General features: G+C 37.6%; 3 long non-coding RNA genes across 3 annotated transcripts; all 3 read left to right on the plus strand.

Moving 5' to 3' along the window:
- The first annotated feature begins 2,079 nt into the window (after nt 1–2,079).
- Nucleotides 2,080–4,370, plus strand: LOC149666519 (uncharacterized). Its single transcript, XR_016368272.1, has 2 exons — nt 2,080–3,377; nt 3,462–4,370. It is a non-coding gene; the product is annotated as an uncharacterized LOC149666519 (long non-coding RNA).
- Nucleotides 4,371–9,826: 5,456 nt separating this feature from the next.
- LOC149666520 (uncharacterized) lies at nt 9,827–12,039 on the plus strand. Its single transcript, XR_016368232.1, has 3 exons — nt 9,827–9,834; nt 11,435–11,565; nt 11,628–12,039. It is a non-coding gene; the product is annotated as an uncharacterized LOC149666520 (long non-coding RNA).
- Nucleotides 12,040–12,049: 10 nt separating this feature from the next.
- On the plus strand, nt 12,050–13,353 carry LOC149666521 (uncharacterized). The gene is made up of 2 exons (XR_016368233.1): nt 12,050–12,817; nt 12,872–13,353. It is a non-coding gene; the product is annotated as an uncharacterized LOC149666521 (long non-coding RNA).
- The last annotated feature ends 6,438 nt before the right edge of the window (nt 13,354–19,791 follow it).

Genomic DNA, 19,791 nt, shown 5'->3' on the forward strand with positions numbered 1-19,791 from the left:
ATTTAACGCCAATTGTAAATTTTCGTACCCTTAGACACCCTAAAAAGGCCATTATTACAATTTAAACGCTTAAATTTTAATGATCAATGTCTCCTAACACAATATAGATTACAAATATAATTGTAATGAAACTAATTAATGAGGAAAACTTTCATTTCTACCCTTTGGAATTGGTAACCTCAAAACAACGAAAGCCAAATATGATAAATATTCATCTCTAATTGATACGATAAAGGCTCGACAAATGCCGGCAGTGCATGCACCAAAAATATCTTCAACTTAACTCCGCCCAGAATTCTGTACTCTAGTCAGCTTAGGCCCCTTTATGTTTCTTAATTATCTCGGGCTAATTCATTTAATTTCTTCAATGTAAACAAGTGGTATAATTTAAAAAAACACCATCTTTCACCCCCTGTAACTTTCCACTTTATTATCTCAAGTAATCCTTATTAATACGACCCCAAACTACTCTTAGGCACCCGCTGAGTATGATATATTTTGTCAACCAATAATCAAACCGGATATTTCTGGCGGGCGAATCAAAAAATTCTGTACTTTAGTCAGTCGATCAACTTCGAGTTTATTCCCGAAAATCGAGCAAATTAATCAAAATAATCGATTTAGAACGAGTAATTATCATTTAAAAAGGCTTACCCAACATCTTTTATAATTATTTAAAGTTTTAGCCCCCTTAGGCACCCTAAAAGACAATTTTTTCCAACTTTTAACGCTTTCATTTTAATTATCATGGTCTCCTAACGCAAAACGGATTCGAAAAATAATTTTAATTAAACTAATTATTGAGATAAACTTGCATTTCCATCCTTTGGCAACCTCAAAATAACGAAATACAGATATGATAAATATTCGACTTTTTAATCGGTTTAAAAAATGCAGTAAGCTAGTCTCAAAATACCGCAACAATCACGATAAGAATCTTCATTGAAACTAATCATCAAATTTCATCCTATTTATTGCCGGGAGTGCTAGCGAGAAATATATCTTCAATTTAATTTAGTCAGTTTAGGCCCCTTTACATATTTTAATTATCCGAGACTAATTCGTTTCATTATTTGAATATAAAGAAGTAGTAATAATTTTAAAAAAACACCTTCTTTCACCCCTGTAATTTACCACTTTTTTCTCAAGTAATCCTAATTCAAACTATCCCAAATCACCCTTAGACATCCGCCGAGTGTGAGATATATTTTTTAAACCAATAATAAAATAGGATCTTTCCTGCGGGCGATTCGAAAAAATCTGTATTTTTCATGGCGAGGTGCGATTCTTTGGCCTATTCTAAGAAATTTAATTTTAATAAAATTTAAATAGCTAATCAGGATTAAAACGAATTATTAATTTTCCAAACACTATAGTAATCCCGACTCTAATGGTCATTAAAGTAATTAATGAAATATACTTTCATTTCTGTTCTCACCATTGAGTCACTTGTGTTTATTAGGGGGAATACTTGAATGGGATTTACAGAAATAAAAAGTGAAAGCGTTCTATCGGATGAAAACCTAGATGGCGCGAAGCGTCCACGAATTTTACTATGGATGATATTTTCCGAAGCTCTCCCACCAGAGAGAATTCAACTGGGGAATAAAAACTTAAGTTGAAAGACGGTCTAAAAACCACATGATCAGAAATTACAGACCAGTTCCGGTAGTTCTTTCATGTGACCGGAGTTAACCTGAGAATTGACTCTAGGCTCGCTCGCTCGTTTGAGATCCAGCGTCATATGCAATGTTAAAAGCGAAAGTTTCCACTCCCTTCAATAATTGTCTCTGCTCTACCACTCGCCGAAGAGCGCTAAAATTATTCCGGTCAGAATCTGTTTGGCGTCTGGGACTTCCGCACGTTGCTTTCGTATAGGTTGTCTTACAGCTTTTGAAAAGCCTTTTTAGCGTGATTCAGCCAAACACGATTCTTAATAGGTGGTCCAAAACGCTTTAATTACAAGCGATAAAAGCGTTAGCTGTTTTCAACAGTATTTTCGATTAATTTTCTAATCGAATCAGAAAATTCGTAGAAAAATTGAGCCAAGTACAAATTTTGTACGTTTTTCTTGGCAAAATTAAATAAGGAGAGCCAAAGTACCTCTAAACTGAGCCTTTCATTAAAGAGCCAGTTTTCACGGATTGAAATAAAAACATCAAATTGATGTACAAAAATCCTGCCGAGTACACATTTTGTACTTTTTATCGGCGAGAATAAGAGCTACAGAAGTTTTTCTAAATTTTAAAACTGAGCCTTATTAAAGAGCCAGTTAATTGCATCTAAGACCATTAAACACAGATGGACTGGAATGGAGATAGGGCGTGTAGTTCCTAGTGGCAAGAGTCTCTCTAGCGCCACGCCGTGACCAATATTGAAACTATATCCAATTAAAAAAACAGGCGCGTGAAATAGCAGACGACATTAGGCCCGTTAAAGCTTGAAAGTCTATGTTAGGTTAGAACGTAACCTAAGTTAGAGAAAGTATTTAGTTGAATGTAAGTTACTTTCAATTATATTTCTTATTCTAGGAGAGCGGTCGCTCTCTTAGATAAGACCTGATACTGCCTCTAATGCTGAAGGAGGGTTCTTTGATTGGCCGTAACTTTTTTCGTATTGTGTTTGCTGCTTTGAAATTTTGCCAGTGAACTGAAATTCGGGCCCTAATTTTGTGGTTAAAATTTCAAAAAGATCCATCAAATAGTTAATTCTATAAAGAATAAAGTTGCTAAGGGTGGTTTTAGAATCCATAAAATGAATCCGACATTTGGCGAAAGATACTATATTTTTCCATAGACATAACATGGGAATTTTATAAAAAAGAGCATTTGCTCAGAAGGCATATAAGGAAAACTATTCATTCGTTGCGTTTGGGAACCATTTTAAATGAAAGATAACACTTCATTCTACTGACTTTTCAAGTTTCATAAAGATCAATTAAGTTTAAGTATTAATTTTTATCATTATTAACACATACTTTGACTTACGTTGTTTTGGGTATTGGAATTACGGCGTTTTACCACTGATAGAGACACGCAATTTACTCCTAATTTTTTATGTTGGACTTACCAGGACTTACGGCGTTTTTGTCGTGATTCACACCGTTAGGGGGACTTAAGCAAGAAAAACATGGCGTTAGATCACCCGCGTCTTTAAGCGCTTAAAACCAAAGTTTTTTAATTGGAATTAAAATGGAGGCTAAATAGGTCTGATTTTAATTATTTTCGTAACAAAAACCTCATTGAAATTTACTATAATTATTTTTAAACTTTAAAATCACCAGAGTATTTTTATTATTAAGCAATTTCGCTAAGCCTCGGTCAAAATAGTGTTATAGTTAGGCAATAATGTATAGGCATTGGGCAACATCAACTTTGGTAATTTCAAAAGCCAGACATTACGATTACTGTCGGTAGGTTCAAATAAATTATAAAAAAATTAATTATTAATCTTACTTGTAGATCAATCAATTACTATAGTGTTATTTGTGACAGCTGGGACACATTGTAGAGGTAAATTTTACACCTTAATGTTGAAACCTCCGGCTCCGCTCCGCTGACTAAACGTTGGACATAACTTTTCAATGAAAACTATGACAAACAGAACTGTATAGATTCTTTCATTTATTAACATTTAACATTCGCCTTATTTAAATTCAAATTCTACATTAAAGGTAAACCCATTGCTGTTCATTGTATCTCAAACATGTTCTCTTAATTTCGACATACCAACGTAGCTCTGGCAATTTGAGGCAGAGTTTTTTAAAGTCGTTTATAACACGATGTTTAATTATATGATATTAATTTTGGTTTATGTTAAATATGTAAAACACTGTTCAGTGGTTCTGCTCAAAGAAGTCAAAAGTTTCTGAAATTATTGGGAAAAGATGTTTCTTAGACGGAAGTGTACGTTTCCAAAAATTGTTTCAAACTTACGCTACTGGATTTTCGATATACGAACAAAGCTCTGTTTGTTTGAGGTTGCATTTTTTTAAAGATGTTTATAACACTATTTTGTTTAATTAAATGGTATTAATTTTGGTATATGTTAAATATGTAACAAGCCACTTTCCGGCGCAAACTCTCGAACCATTTTCGCTCTTTCCTCGACTAGTTCAATTTTTATTTTTTTTATTTTTTTATTTGGTTCTGATTATTCCCCCATATTAATGTTTATTCTACTCCCTTATGTTCCTATAATTTTTATACTGTTAGTCAACTTAATCTCATTCACTATACTACACTGTTTCTTTGCCCTATATTCATTAATTAATCTGTTTTTACATCTCACTTTGTATCTGTTGTTCGTACATAAGCCACTCTGCTGGCTTCACGAACAGTGTTCAATAAATAAATAAATATATAAATAAACTTTAAGTCGTGTAGAAGAAGTAATAAACATTTGACAGCTGACTTGGCGCAGAGGTAAACAAATACCGGGTTGCCAGGCTGTATATTACACATCAACGTTGGCCATTCCTTATTATATGCATCTATCCTTTGGTCGACGCATAGCCCACTCGATCACGCGCGTCACAACGCAAGCTGCTCGCGCTATAGAAGCCCGTTCAAATTTTGGCATCAAAAATTAAATTTTATTAAACTAATTATCCACTCTAAAAGTTTGAATCCTTTTCAGTATAATAGATTATATTGTAACACACCTCTTATTAAAAATTCAGGACATTTGGACCACTAGATCCGAAGATATATCCAGTCTTAGCACTAAACCCATCATTTTGACTTTGGAAAATAATTTTTATAGAAAAAACTATCCACTGTAGAAGCTTGAATCTTTCTTTGAATAATAAAAATCGTCGAACTACACGTCTCACTAAAATTTCAGGTCATTTGGATTAATTGGACAATTGATCTGACCAAAAAGCCTACCTCCTCCCATAGAACTTTATGTTAATTTTCGGTTCTTTCGAACTTGCCGCCAAGAATCCAAAAGTCGCGGCACGTCATTGATAACAGGGCCCCTTTATCCATGTTCAAATAATGGCCGCGTTCAGCAGAGCTCAGCGCTGAGTCAGCGCTTTTAGCTGTGTCCTACTGAACGGATTACGTCATTGATAACAGGGCCCTAGCCTAGCCGAATTTATAGCGTGAAAATAAATTTTTTGACGCACATCCTTTATCCATGTTCAAATAATGGTCGCGTTCAGCAGAGCTCGGCGGACTCAGCGCTGAGTCAGCGCTTTTAGCTGTGTCCTACTGAACGGATTTTGTTTTTGGACTTTGACGTAAGCTGCTGACAGCGCTGAGCCAGCGCGGTCACCAAAGAAAATAGTCAGTTTTTTGGATCGCGTGACGTAAAACGCGTGGATCTTAGCTTTGCGAAAAAACATGGAGGAATTATTACAAATAGCTCATGCAGATTCTGGTGGGACTACTTATTTAATTGCCGTGAAACTAGCTGATCACGCGAGAATTTCAATAGATATGTTAGTCTTTCTAATTACCTCTCCGAGTGACGTATGTCACGGAGAGGTATTACACCGGCCGTGTCTGTCTGTGTGTCTGTCTGTCTGTCTGTCTGTCTGTCAGACCCCACGTGACCGCGTTCGCAGTTTACAAATCGGAGCAAACAAATACCCGATTTCCGGAACGCGTTCGCGGTTCACGGAAATTTGGTCATTCATCTACCAACACCAGTCTTTACTAACTGGCTTCTAAGGACCACAATCTGCTAGTCTTTGTCCATCCCACATGGACACTAGTCTGTACGTGCTTGCTTCCAAGCACCACCAACTTCTGTTCTTCGTCAATTTCACCTTGACTCCAGCTTCTATGCACCACCATCTTCTGCTCGTCGTCAATTCCACATTGACACCAGCTTCTATACACTACCATCTTCTGTTCTTCGTCAGTTCCACATTGACACCAGCTTCTATGCACCACCATCTTCTGTTCTTCGTCAATTCCACATTGACACCAGCTTCTATGCACCACCATCTTCAGGTCTTTTGTCCATTCCACATGGACGCCGGTCAGTACATTCTGGCTTCTTTTCCACCGTCATCGTTTGGTTTCAAGATATACGCGGCGAGCGGCTAGGGTTACGAGAAACGTCTAGCCTCCCAATGGCAGGGCTTCCACCATCGGTTCACGCGAATGCGTTTTTATCTATTATTTGGTTTTAAGATATACGCGGCGATCAGCTAGGGTTACGAGAAACGTCTAGCCTCCCAATGGTAGGGCTTCCACCAAAGGTTCACGCGAATGCGTTTTTATCTATTATTATAATGGAAACGGATCGTATATATACCCCAAAATTTGAAGAAAGCGGGCAAGAAGGGTACCCTTCACTTTAAACGTCAATATTAGCAAAGATTCGAAAGATATTATGAACAACTTTATTTTAAACGATTTAACTATTTTTAAAGTTATTTACTGGCGATTAAAATAATTAAAAATAATTATATTTATTTAAATATTAAAGATAAACCCAAGTACCGAAGTCGTTAAATCATTGCCTCCTATATCTATCAAGGCCCGTGCATTGCGTTATATTTCCTATTTTGCCTCCTGTATCTATCAAGGCCCATGCATTGTGATATATTTCCTTCATTGCCTCCAATATCTATCGAGGCCCGTGCATTGCGATATATTTTTGAGAACAACAACCAAAATGGGAAGCTCCTCTCAGAACCATAATAATTTGTTTTCTCAGTTATATGAAATGAAAATATGGATAATATTTTCGGCAATTCGATTTGAATGGCTCTTTCTGATGTATCATTCTCTCAGAACTGTTCATAACGGACAGGAACGTAGAGATTCGAGACACTAGGAATTACGATAGTGTTTCAAATCCTCTGTATTGAGGGCTTAAAGGCTTGGAGTGAGTCGAAAGATAAATACACATCCTATTTTTTAGTTGTACCATGCGTACCACAATGTTGCCAGGCGTTTATTGAAGGATGCTTGGGTACTTGGTACAGACTGTTACGTCTACCAAGTTTCCTAGCATCCAAGAATAAATAGGATTCATAGAAGCCAGTGTTAAGGGCATGTCATGGGTCAAGTCGTTAAATATATCGACGCAGTTAAATAGCTGATGGCATTATTTTATCCACTTTCCCATTGCCTTCGAGTGGAAGTTCAACTTTGGCACGGACGACAGATGGCGCTCTTAAACTTCTACCCCCAAAAATCGTTGTTGTCTGCTCGTTTTCCCCTTCCGCGTTTTTTCGTTATAAACTTATGATTTAACGAACTGTTAAGATAAAATTTCATATTTCCTAAGACAGATAAGCTTCTACTCCTTTCATATTACTCCCAGTTAGATTTAATGCTTAAAAAATATATTTTCAATAAAAACACCGCTTCCACTAGTGGATTTATACTCCTTGTTAGATTAGTGTAGGTGTAGAGAGTAATCATTACAAACGCTAAAAAATATATTTTCAAAAATGAAGAACATAGAACATTTATTCTATATCAAAAAATATTTTGGTGGTAAGATTGCTTTAGAAAAATCCAAACGGCTAGATATTGGTAAAAAAAGACATGTGTAAGCTATTTGTAGATGAGATAATTGTTTTACATGTTTTAAATGAGACTAAAACTTCCACTATTGTGTCTAAAAAAGTGTTGGCCATGTATATTTTTTAAATATGACGGAATTGCGGTTGATATGATAGCGCCCTATTTGCGAAAAAAACCTTTTTTTAAACAGTTGAATCATTCTTTGATAGAATTTCGAAGGAAGAAGTTAAGTGTTAGATTTGCTCGATTAATTTTGTTCGGCAAATAATATAATTAAGCCTTACGTATTACTGAAGGAGATTGATTTTGCCAACCTTTGTGAGTATTTAACTGTTTAATAATTATTTTGGTTAAGTGGGAGCCTAGCTTATGTGTGATTGGGTTGTGGCTTCCATGATTTGGGCACATTTGCTTTTTGTGTGGCGAGGTATGATTCAGCTTTGATATGGACAAATGTTACAAATCATACTGGTAGACTAAGAATGCGGTTGAGGTATAGCGAGAGAGTAGAGTTTCCACAGCAATTGAGAGATATTGAAAAGGCTTGAACAATAGACTATTTTAAAATTCAATTCCTGCACTTGCAAAGAATTAAAAAAAGCGATAGATGCATATATTTAGGTTGTTTAAGGGGTAGTGATAGTCATCTCCACTCGGAGAGGTAATATTTTGGCTTTCCCAACTTGTTTTAATTATTAAGTTGTTCTTATTTAACTCTATAAATAGGTTTTCATACAAGTTTTGTTAATCCTTGGTACCTTGAACGCTTTATTGCGCTACCGTCATTTTTTTTAAAACACCGATGACTTAGAAAAAGCGTTCAGCAAGCTATGACGTCATTATGACGACAGAGCTCACCGGTAAAAGTTTCCCAAAATCCGCTGTCTTGCTTGGTGAGCTCTGCTGAACGCAGCCATCTGATGTAAATAGAGGCGCCTTTTAGAGTTTGAAATTCAATAAAATTCAAAGTAATGTTTTTAATTTCTTTTATTTTTAAAGTATTTTTAAAGTAGTTAAAAAGAAGGAAAAAAAAACATAAGAATGGACAAAAAAATTTTAAAAAAAATCCAGGAAACAATATTTTTGAACCTACGTAAAACATATTCTCAATATTATTATTCTTATTCTTGAAATAAAACTGAAAAAGTAAAAAATTAAACGTGACTTACATTAAATTTTTTTTAATTATTTTCATTTTCCTCAACAGAGGTTTTCTCCTGGATGGAGGTTTTCTCCTGAACGGAGGTTTTCTCCTCGGCGGAGGTTACATCCATTTTTTCGCCCTCTGGCTTTTTTTCGTCTACTTTTTAAACAATATAACTTAATTAACATGACCTTAGATTACTTTATTAAAGCCCAGTATATGAGATTTGTGAAAACTACTATTTGTTTTCACGCTATAGGGTAGGCAACTCCTATATTAAACGACCGCTTATTCTGTATATACTCTGTTCCAGCGTCGGTTATCAACACGCGCAAAGCTAGCTCTCTATGTAACCTAGGTTTGTGCGTGCTGACAAGAGAAAAAGGAAAGGATATTCAGGATTTAAATTATCCGCGAGTTTTTTAGCTCGACGTCTCTTGCCAGCACGTACAAAGCTAGGTTGCATAGACACCTAGGATTGAGCGTGCTGCCAACCGATGTTGTAACAGAGTATATACAGAATAAGCTGTCGTCCGAGATAGGGAGTTGCCTATCCTATAGCGTGAAAACAGATTTCCTCACGCGCATTCTTTATCCATGCTTAAACCAATAAAAATAACAATTGTAATTGTAGGGAAAGACGCGAAATAGTAAAAGATAAGTTCAGTGCCTAGAAACGCAAGGAAATAATATACCAAAATGTCGAAAAATAGTAAAATACATTCAGGCAGTTTGAATTTGAAAATTTATGGCAACGTTTTCTATAAATAGTTTTAAATTATAACTTATAAGGATGTTTTTGTTCATTAAAAGACCCAGGTAAATTTATAAAATTATTTTCTTGTCCTACCTTCCTTATTTCGGCAATTTTTGGCAATATGCCCCGGTTTTATGCAGATATAGCATATTCTTTTTCCTTTTTTCCCACCAGTACTTCCGCCTCTACGCCCACCTCCTCCCCTTCCTCCACGTCCTCCTCCACCACCCCGTCCTCCTCCACGTCCCCCTCTTCCTCCACGTCCTCCTCCACCACCCCGTCCTCCTCCACGTCCCCCTCTTCCTCCACGTCCCCCTCTTCCTCCACGTCCTCCACCATAAAAACAAACAAGGTATCCCTTCCTCAGGCTCCCGGGCGACTGGCGAGGCGCCGAGGCTTAAGTTATCATAGGAGGATCATAACATGGCGCCTAGCAAAAAGTATTGTTGTGTCCCACAACGTAATTCTGGGTGACTCCCATAATCCCCCTGGACATAATCCCCCCAAAAATTTCCCCCCGTCCAATGGGCATAAGAAAATATCCCATCCATTTGCAGACAAAATCCCCCCAAACTGGAGACAAAATCCCTCCCAAATTGGAGACAAAATCCCCCGCTTACGGAACGAAATCCCCACCTTGGAGACGAACCCTTCAGGGGTCATTCCTATTTTAGAGGTCGTTTTCCACAGTGGAAATTTTTTTAGTAGGATAGTAGTAAAAATAGTAGTATTCCCCCTACGAGGAAAAGCGGAACCAATGATGGAGAAAATAGTATGAATTGCCGACTAACCATAAATTTTCGCCTTTTCCAAAATATTGCTGACTAACCATAAATTTCCGCCTTTTCCAAAATATCGCTGACTAACCATAAATTTCCGTCTTTTCCAAAATATCGCTGACTAACCATAAATTTCCGCCTTTTCCAAAATATCGCTGACTAACTATAAATTTCCGCCTTTTCCAAAATATCGCTGACTAACCACAAATTTCCGTCTTTTCCAAAATATCGCTGACTAATTATAAATTTCCGCCTTTTCCAAAATATCGCTGACTAACCCTAAATTTCAGCCTTTTCCAAAATATCGCTGACTAACCATAAATTTCCTCCTTTTCCAAAATACTGCCGACTAACCATAAATTTTCGCCTTTTCCAAAATATTGCTGCCTAACCATAAATTTCCGCCTTTTCCAAAATATCGCTGACTAACCATAAATTTCCGCCTTTTCCAAAATATCGCTGACTAACCATAAATTTCCGCCTTTTCCAAAATATTGCTGACTAACCATAAATTTCTGCCTTTTCCAAAATATCGCTGACTAACCATAAATTTCCGCCTTTTCCAAAATACTGCTGATAACCATAAATTTCCGCCTTTTCCAAAATATTGCCGACTAACCATAAATTGCCGCCTTTTCCAAAATATTTTTGACTAACCACAAATTTCCGCCTTTTCCAAAATATCGCTGACTAACCATAAATTTCCCCCATTTCCAAAATATTGCTGACTAACCATAAATTTCCGCCTTTTCCAAAATATCGCTGACTAACCATAAATTTCCGCCTTTTCCAAAATATTGCTGACTAACCATAAAATGCCGCCTTTTCCAAAATATTGGAATTATGGAATTAAGTTAAAACAAAATCAGTAGTTTACTTCTTTTGGTTTAGGAACATTGTTTGCAATACCTTTCACTCTTGTGAATTATACTTTTGCATTATTATTAAAGATAATCTTTGGATTTGGGCTTCCGTTTACCTTTACTTCTAAATGCCTATTATCTGGGGGATTTTCAATAAAATGATCCTTGCGGTAGGATTTTGTTGAACAGTTTTCCTTTTGGGGGATTTTGTCCTGGACGTTTTCTCTGGGGGGATTTTGTACAAACACGTCTAAAATCGGGGGAAAAAGTCTTGGCAAATCCAAAATAGGGGGATTTTGTCCGGGGGGATTATGTCCAGGGGGATTATGTACGAGACCCCGTAATTCTAGGTTAAAACTAAATATCCCAGGGTTAAGTATGGGCTAATTTTGCCTAAGTATGCATAGTTTCCCAAAAGAAATCAAGTGGCGTAAAGAATGGCAACGCGTCCTAAAAATTGGAAAAGATATTTCAAATCACATGGTTGTATGCAGTTTTCATTTCAAGAAGACTGATTACTTTTTTCCTGGTAATTGGGTTTTTTAAGTAATAAGAATTTAAGACCAGGATTTAATGTACTTGTTACTTCAGATTTGCCAACAGGGAAAAGGAAACTAAAGCTTGGAACTTACCCTTCACAATGTTTGCCAATATTGACCGTTGATGAAATTATTTCCGAAGATACCAGAAAGTGAGTTAATGGAAGAAAGATAAGGGCTGATAAGCGACAAATACAATTTAAAAATGATGCAGGACCTTCAACTTATAGGGAGTCGAGTTCAGAAAGAGAAATAGAAGGTGCCCCAGAATCCACTGTCAAACATGCAAATTCTACAGGGCCGGTAGGCCCTTGTAGATATGACATGACACCCTTCCGTAATGTTAAAGGAAAATTCACAGTTTTTAGTGTTAGCGTCCCATAGAAAAAGCATTAAAAATTTTCGGTTTTTTAAGGCAATTGAAGCCGGCCATACGGAAAAACTACGGCGAAGTTAGTTTTCGGAATACGTCTAAATTAACAAGCATTTCTTAAATGAGAAACTTACCTGTTTCGATTTTTAATTAATGAATTCTAATTTTTGTAATTTAACTAATTAAGATAGTACGTCAAAAAATTACTTTTGGGTCAGATGTCAGCCTAACCTTATAGCGCGCTTAAACCTATTTCTTCATTTCGTTCTCGTTGACAACTAGAAGGGCCTAGGTTTGTGGGTGCTAACAAGTTACGTTGACAAATTTCAAATGTTGGGTTTCTTGCCGATTTTCCTAATTTCTTAGCAGTAGACGCTGGTATTTCATCCGAGCTTGAGCACCTTCCGTTGCATATCTTTTGAAGTAAGCTTTTCGACGTTCTTTACGGCCAAGGCTTAAGTTTTAGTTTGTCTATGTAATATAGTGTTTATAGTGTCTTTCCTTTTAAAGATTATAAGAAAGCTTATTTCCAGCACTGTTTTGGATTGGAATTACAAAAATACGCAGTCTGCTTCGATTCATGCTACAAATCCTAACCCTAGGGCCTAGGTTTTAGCTACGTAACCCGTAACTTAATACTGTATTCATCATGACTATTTGTTGACGCTTCTAGTTTTAAGTAAAAAATGGCATATCTATCCAAGTTATTATGGTTTAGAAATAAACGGTAGTGTTTTCATCCTGTGAAGAATTCAACTTCAAAATATTACAGGAAAGATGACAAAATGCTCAATGTGTTTTCCCTACGGCAGTTAAAAGAGTGTTGTTTACATTAGCGCATTTAATTCAACATTCTCATTTGAGCACAGGTATACACGGTTTCATTATTTGTTAATCTCACTAAAATGCTACTAATTGTGAAGGTGTGTGATATAATTCCTGAAACTAAACCAATGTAGAGGACCAGATTATTCGTTAAAACAATTTTGATCATATTGAATCAGTCATACTGTGATGTTACGTTATCATTTGTTACCAACAGTGAATTGTTTAATTCATAAGTAACAGTGGTACTGGTTAATGCAGTAGGACAGTGTCGTTATATAATTTAATTAGTGAAATAATTTTCAGGTTTACATCACAGATTCTCTCAACGTAACCACGTTAGAAACGGAGGGTTACGTTGTTTGCTATTTCCACAGTCCACATTGCCGTTTGTTTATTGGTTTAAATTGCTATGAATTGTATAGGTATTTGATTTAATTACTGGTATTCAAGCTAAACTATAGAATAACATCATTCATTAACATATTGTATAGATAATCTTTATGTTACCACAAACCTAGCACAGGATATGATAAAAATTGAACGCAATTTGTTGGAAATAATCAAAAACTCCTCTAAACATTAGAATTAAGGTGAATTAATTGTTGAAAGTCATTTTATAAGCTTAATGAGCACTGACGGCAAGTCAATTTCAACGTAATTAAAGGAATACTGAACTGATTTAAAAATTATCTCAAATCTAAAGAAAACCTTACTTTTTTGAATGTTCAAACTCTTCTGATTCCAAAAATGTGCTTAATAAATATTTAAATATGAGGGAAAACACAGAAAAAACATTTCGAAACTTGAAATTTGGGGGAAAAAGCAAATTTGCGGAGAAGATTTTGGCGGGTTTTTCTCCTCGCTACGTCACTCACGGCATCTCGCGGAAAAGCCAAGCGCGTGCGCCCGAGACTCTCGGAGCCTACTAATGCCGCGCGAATCTGAATAAATTAGGCTTAACGAGGCGCTGAGACACCATGGAGCCTGTATCTTAAGATACAGGCTCCATGGAGACACTAACAGGCGTCACGTGAGCTACATCAAGAGAGAAAATTTCTCCTTACTACGTCATCAAACGAAACAAAATTTAGCTAAGCCTTTTCCAAACACAAAACTTTGATTGCAATTTTATAAATTTCTACGAAACCAAATACAAAAGTAAACATATCATAATAAACTAGATTTTTCAAGGATCTTTTTCGTATTTTAAGTTTGTGGATGACGAAAATTATGGCAGTAACTCTTTAAGTATAATTAACGTGAAATTAAACCCCAAATATACATTTTTTGGATGAAAACTCAGATAACTCTTAAATGATGTTCTTGATTAAGATTGTATCTACCTGTTGTGTTTTCGTATCCCCTTAACCTAGATGTCGCTAGCGTTCCCATTCTCGGATATAAGTCTAGACGAGATATTATCTCTCCTTTGTTTATAGAGTCACGCGGAATACGCGCCCTACACCGGAACGGGGAAAACACTACGCTCGTCTTAAGATTAGTATTTCTTGTAACGTATTAGCCTCTCAGCACAGTTAAACTTTATGTCATTAATTAACTGACTAGTTATTTTATTAGCTCATTATAGTTAGGTTATTTAGGCTCCAACTAATACTCAGACGCAATATACAACAAACTGGCGACGGAGATTTTTTTTTTACCGAACCCTCCCTGTTTCGTTGTCTACAAAATGGCGGCCTCTTCGCTCTCGTCCGTCGAACCATTCGACGCTTCTTCTTGTGATTGGCCAACCTACATCGAACGCATCGAACTGTATTTTGTTGCCCACGATGTCCCAGCTGCAAAACAGGTAGCCACGTTTTTAACCATGTTAGGCCCGAAGACTTATTCGTTAGTGCGCAACCTTACCGCTCCCGCGGCTCCTTCTACGAAGACTTTCGCAGAACTTAAAACTATTTTGGGTGATCATTTGTGCCCTAAGCCTTTGCTCGTCGCCGAACGTTTTAGATTTCACCGCTGTCGTCAGTCCGCGTCCCAACCTGTGTCCGCCTTTGTTGCGGAAATTAAACACTTGTCCGTCCGTTGCGATTTCGGAGCCACTTTAGACGATACTCTCCGCGACCAATTTATATCTGGTCTGGCAAATGACGCGATTTTGAAACGCCTTCTCTCAGAAAGCTCTTTGACTTTTCAACAAGCGGTCGATATTGCAGTATCAATGGAAACGGCGGCACGTGACACTCGTGAATTACACGGTTCAATTACCACTCGCGCTCCCTCAAGTTTCTCGCGACCCCCGCGCTCTTCAGTTTCTGGTTCAGCGCCACGTAATGATTCGCAAACGGGTCGTCCCGCGTGTTTTCGCTGTGGTAGCTCTGACCACACGGACACCTCTTGCCGATTTAAAAGGTCCAAATGCAACCGCTGCCATCGTCATGGCCATATTGCTCGCGTCTGCGACGTTCGTTCTAAGCACCAACGCTCCACACCTTCCCGTAAAACTCACGTCCATTCTCTGGACTCTGAGCCCAAACCCTCTGGTTCCGAATCGGATGACGATAATTCCTTCCAAAGCTCTCTCTATGAACTTCGTTCTTTAGCAATTGGGGAGGACTCTCCGATCATGGTTGATCTAGTAATAAACGACAAACCGCTATCTATGGAATTGGATACAGGCGCTTCGGTTTCCGTCATCTCTAAACAGGTCTATGACAGATTTTTTGGACATATTCCTTTAGACTTTACTCGCAAGAGACTATCAACCTACACCAAGGAATCAGTACGACCCGCAGGGGTCATGTCCGTCAAGGTTCGCTACGGCTCCCAGGAGATTCGGGAATTACTTTACGTGTTGGAAGGGGACGGAACTCCACTTTTTGGACGGAGTTGGCTCGGAAAAATAAATCTCAACTGGAAAGAATTACTTGGTACTAGAGGAAAAGTCGCAACTCTATCCTCTACGGACTACAAGACCCAACTAAACAAAATATTAGAAAAGCACAAGAATGTGTTCGGTCCTGAAATTGGGAAACTACAGTCTTTCAAAGCGCATCTACATCTTCGCGAGGGCGTTAAACCCATCTTTTGTAAGGCCCGTACGGTAGCTTACGCTCTTCGACCGAAAGTAGAACAAGAATTAGAACGCCTTGAACGTGAAGACATACTCACACCAGTCGATTTCAGCGATTGGGCTACGCCAGTAGTTCCTATTGTAAAACCAAATGGCACTATTCGCCTGTGTGGCGACTACAAAGTCACTGTCAACAAGTCTTTGCAAGTGGAACAGCACCCGATGCCTCGCATTGAGGAAATGTTCGAACAACTATCACGAGGAACAAGGTATACAGAAATCGACCTAAGTGAAGCTTTTATGCAAGTGCAAGTAGACGAAGAAACTAGCAAACTCCTAACGATAAACACCTCCAAGGGACTCTACCGAGTTAATCGGTTAGCTTATGGCATTGCTTCATCGCCAGCCATATTTCAAAAGGTGTTAGAACAAGTTCTCTCTGGACTGAAATCCACAAGTAACTTCCAAGATAACATCCTAGTAACTGGCGAAACCGACGAAGCCCATCTAGACAATTTAGATAAAGTACTTACTCGTCTGGCAGAATTCGGTTTGAAAGCAAGAAAGGAGAAATGTCAATTCTTTGTGGACTTATTAGAATGTCTAACTTACTCGTCTGGCAGAATTCGGTTTGAAAGCAAGAAAGGAGAAATGTCAATTCATTGTGGACTCATTAGAATGTCTAGGACACATAATTGACGCTACAGGTCTACATCCTTCGCCTAAGAAGATAAACGCTATCAAGAACGCACCCCCTCCAATAAATGTATCTCAACTACGTTCCTTTATTGGACTCGTAAATTACTATGGAAAGTTCATCCAAAATCTTAGTCTAAAATTGTATCCATTACACCGCCTACTGCATAAAGACACTCCGTGGATCTGGTCAAAAGAATGTCAAAAGTCGTTTGACGATATCAAGTCTGACTTGTCTTCCGACCACGTATTGGTTAATTACAACCCGGCATGGCCATTACTTTTGTCCTGTGATGCCTCACCTTACGGAGTAGGTGCACTGTTGGCCCACATTATGCCAAATGGAGATGAACGACCCATAGCTTACGCCTCTAGAACTATGACTAAGACGGAACAAAATTACGCTCAAGTAGAAAAGGAGGCCCTATCCATTATTTTTGGAATAAAGAAGTTTCATTCCTACCTTTATGGACAACATTTCACTCTATTTACGGATCAGCGCCCTTTGACGAAGATTTTCGGGCATCACACAGGTCTTCCGGTTTTGGCCGCTTCTCGTATTCAACGATGGGCAGTTATGCTCGCGGCGCATAATTACACAATCAAGTACAAACCGGGGAACTCTCATGCCAACGCTGACGCACTGTCGCGTCTTCCTCTTGCCGTCACGGTCACAGACAAAGACGATGGGGCCGAATTGATCCAAATCAATCAACTCAGTTGTTTGCCTGTAACAAGTCGGGTTATAGCATCCGCTACCCGCACAGATCCCCTGCTGTCCAAGGTCATGGACTATACCCTTCGAGGTTGGCCCCATAAGTTGGACATGGAGGAGGATGAGGATCTCAAGTTTTACCATGCACGAAAAGAAGACTTGACTGTTACACAAAACTGCCTCATGCGCGGAATGAGGGTGGTTATCCCGCATAAATGTCGTCCACAGGTCTTGGAAGAACTTCACCGCAACCATCCAGGAATTGTTAATATGAAAGGAATCGCCCGCAGCTTTGTCTATTGGAAAGGAATAGATAAGGACCTAGAACAAAAGGTTAAATCTTGCAATGAATGCCAGTCACTCAGCAAGAACCCAGTCAAGGGTCTTTTACACCCATGGATTCATGCCGACCGTCCTCTCCAACGCCTCCATATAGACTATGCGGGACCATTTCGAAATAACATGTTCTTTGTTGCAGTTGACGCTTATTCAAAATGGCCAGAGGTCTATATATCCAAAACCTCTACATCGGAACAGACCATTGAATCCCTCACTAACATTTTCTCACGCTTTGGACTAGCTGAGACGATTGTAAGCGATAACGGAACATGCTTTAGTAGCTCTGAATTTGAAAAGTTCACCTCCTCTAACGGAATTAGACACGTCTTTTCGGCCCCGTTTCATCCATCTACAAATGGACAAGCCGAAAGATTCGTACAAACGTTGAAAACGAATCTCAAATATACGTCAACAGCTCCTTCTATTCAACAACAACTAGATGACTTCCTACTTACGTACAGAAATACCCCTCACTCTACAACAGGAGAAACTCCAGCAAATATGTTTCTCAAACGATCTCCGAAAACAAGACTAAGTCTAATCAAACCGGACATTAACACCACTGTAAGAATTAAACAAACATCTCAAGTTTTAAAAAGAAACCCAGTGAACAACAAAACCTACGAAGTTGGTGACACAGTCTTTGCACGAGACTATCGTACCGTAAAACCTAGTTGGACACCAGCTACGGTTATAAAACGTACAGGACCAGTTTCTTATAGAATTCAAACTCCTGACCAAATGATTTGGAAACGACACCAGGACCAGCCAATTGAACGCCAAGAAAGTCCTGAACCAAATTCTAGTCAAATACCTGTCAGCCCAAGAGCTCAAACAACCAACGTGACAATCTCCCCAACACCAGTTCCTACACCGGACAATTCTAACGTTCCGGACCAACCAAACTATAATATGGGTACTCCTAAAGTTCCTACTCCAAAACCGATAACACAAACACCCGGACTAGAGATTACTAAAGAAACTATTACTCCTACTACTCCAGTGATCAGACGATCAAAACGTGATATTAAACCACCTAAAAGACTAAACCTTTAAATCGGATCTCAACAATTAATGACGAATTAAAAGTTCCTAATTCGAAGATTAAAACTAAAAAAAAAATGATTATTTTATATATTTGTACCGTAAAGTAACGGGTGATAAATTTTTGATACTAAGAAAAAAAAATATATTGGAAAGTTATTGTTCTCTAAAAAAAATTTAACATTGTATTATCATAACTTTTATAACTGGTATTTTCAATTTAATTTGGGAGGAGTGTTGTGTTTTCGTATCCCCTTAACCTAGATGTCGCTAGCGTTCCCATTCTCGGATATAAGTCTAGACGAGATATTATCTCTCCTTTGTTTATAGAGTCACGCGGAATACGCGCCCTACACCGGAACGGGGAAAACACTACGCTCGTCTTAAGATTAGTATTTCTTGTAACGTATTAGCCTCTCAGCACAGTTAAACTTTATGTCATTAATTAACTGACTAGTTATTTTATTAGCTCATTATAGTTAGATTATTTAGGCTCCAACTAATACTCAGACGCAATATACAACACTACCCAAGTCGTTAGTAAAGCCCCATGTTTTCTCTTTCACACTTAAGCTAATTTAAATTATCTCCAAAGTACCTTAATAGGCGCGAAATTCAAAAGTTTTGCGTAAAATGAGAATCGAAAACTCCACTGAAAATTGTAATTAACGTGAAGTATATATTGAAAGTCATTTTATAACCTAAATGTACACTGCCAAAACACAATCCTACGTTAATTTTAACTCAATTTAATATAATTAACGTGAAATTAAACCAAAATATACATTTTTGGATAAAAGCTCAAATAACTTTTAAATAAACTGTTTCATTATGATTAAAACTACCCAAGCCATTGGTAAAGCCCAATATTTTCTATTTCACACTTAAGTTAATTTAAACTATCTTTAAAGTACATTAATTGCCGCGAAATTCAAAAGTTTAGGGTACCATAATGATGAATATATGGCAAAAATATTAAACTGCACTAAACATTGCAATTAGGGTAAAGAATTCAAATAAATTTTAAGCTTAATCCACTCTCACGAACCACGCTCAAATTAAGATTAAAACCTTACAAGTTTTTCGTACAGCCACAGTAGTTTCCTATTTCACTATCAAATTAATTTAAATGATCATTAAAATATATCAAAAGCGCATACATTAAAATTTTAGGGTAATTGCAATTAAAG

This window comes from Phalangium opilio, unplaced genomic scaffold, assembly GCF_054372755.1.
Source record: "Phalangium opilio isolate 3A_F unplaced genomic scaffold, DU_Popi_V2 ptg000060l_1, whole genome shotgun sequence".
NCBI lineage: Eukaryota > Metazoa > Arthropoda > Arachnida > Opiliones > Phalangiidae > Phalangium > Phalangium opilio.